The following is a 1,282-nucleotide window of genomic DNA, read 5'->3' on the forward strand; positions in this document are numbered from 1 at the left end:
GCTAGTAAATTGTATTTATAAGTAAACACTCTATAGTGTTCAGGGAAAATGTCTCCTTCTTGGGTAAGTTTATCCCTTTTCAGCCACGGGGAAAATTCACAGAAATCAATGAAAAATTTTAATAAAACTTTCCTTGAACTCTGTTGACAAACAATCCCTGAGCAGTCTAGTGTGTTCCCTTCTTAAAAGTATAAAGTGTAAATGTTTGTTTTAAAAAAAATACTTTAAAGTATGTGATGTTTTATTAAAAAATAGGAGCTGTTCAGTTGTTGAAAAATAGTATTACAATCCAGTTTTTCCCAATGTTACATGATTGAATTTAAAGTGTTTGCTAAAATTATTCAGAATCCAACTAAAAGTTTTATGAGCCTCCTACAGGGTCAGAAATATCGTTTATTTTATTTTCTACTTAGCTCCTATTGATAAAAACCACATTGTAGTTCAAGCTATGTGAAAATTCTCTTACAACACGAGTACTTTAGTAACAAAATTTGTTAAGCACCATCCAGATTATTTATAGCTTCTGCTATAGGCTGATTTCTTTTCCTGTGTTTACAGAGACTGAAAATAATTTTCGTAGTTGAACAAATTGTATAGCCGTATAATGTTAAGCTATAATTGGTTTGGATTTAGCAGAATGGGACTTTAATTTTGGGATTAAAAAAAAAGAGGAATTTTCTGGGAATAATGGGTCAAAACATAGAAAAATCTTGCAACAAACCTGGAAAAGAATTAATTTCAAAGTGGATGGTAACCGTAAGAAGCATATGATGATGTTAAAAGGAAATAAAGCTTCTATTTTAATTACTTCTTGGGAAAATACTCTTTACTTTAGTGTTTTGGTTGCATTGATGTTCTATGACTTTGAGTAATTATAATGAATGAAATTAAATTCGAAATAACATCAAATGAATTTACTATAGGTTTTTAATAAATTTCATAGAATTTAGTATTTGAAAAATTATGCTTCTGTTGTATTTCTTCAATATGTCAGATAAAGCTAAATAGTCGGCCTTTTTCTCTCTTTATTTTACTGCAATTGTTTATTGAAAATAATTTTAATTTATCTAGTTGTAAAAATTGTGTTATGTGTCATATAAAGTATAACTTCCTATCTAATGTACAATTTTCAAACTACTTTTTAGTAAAAATCAAGCATTTTAATTTTGTCCCAGGATTTTTTCACTCGGTTGATTCCACTCTATTTCCCTAATTACAGTTTTAAATTATTTCTTTTGAGTTTGCAAAAATGAGTCCCATAACTACCTAATCGGTTTATTTT

The sequence above is a fragment of the Parasteatoda tepidariorum genome, chromosome 6 (genome assembly GCF_043381705.1).
Source record: "Parasteatoda tepidariorum isolate YZ-2023 chromosome 6, CAS_Ptep_4.0, whole genome shotgun sequence".
Lineage (NCBI taxonomy): Eukaryota > Metazoa > Arthropoda > Arachnida > Araneae > Theridiidae > Parasteatoda > Parasteatoda tepidariorum.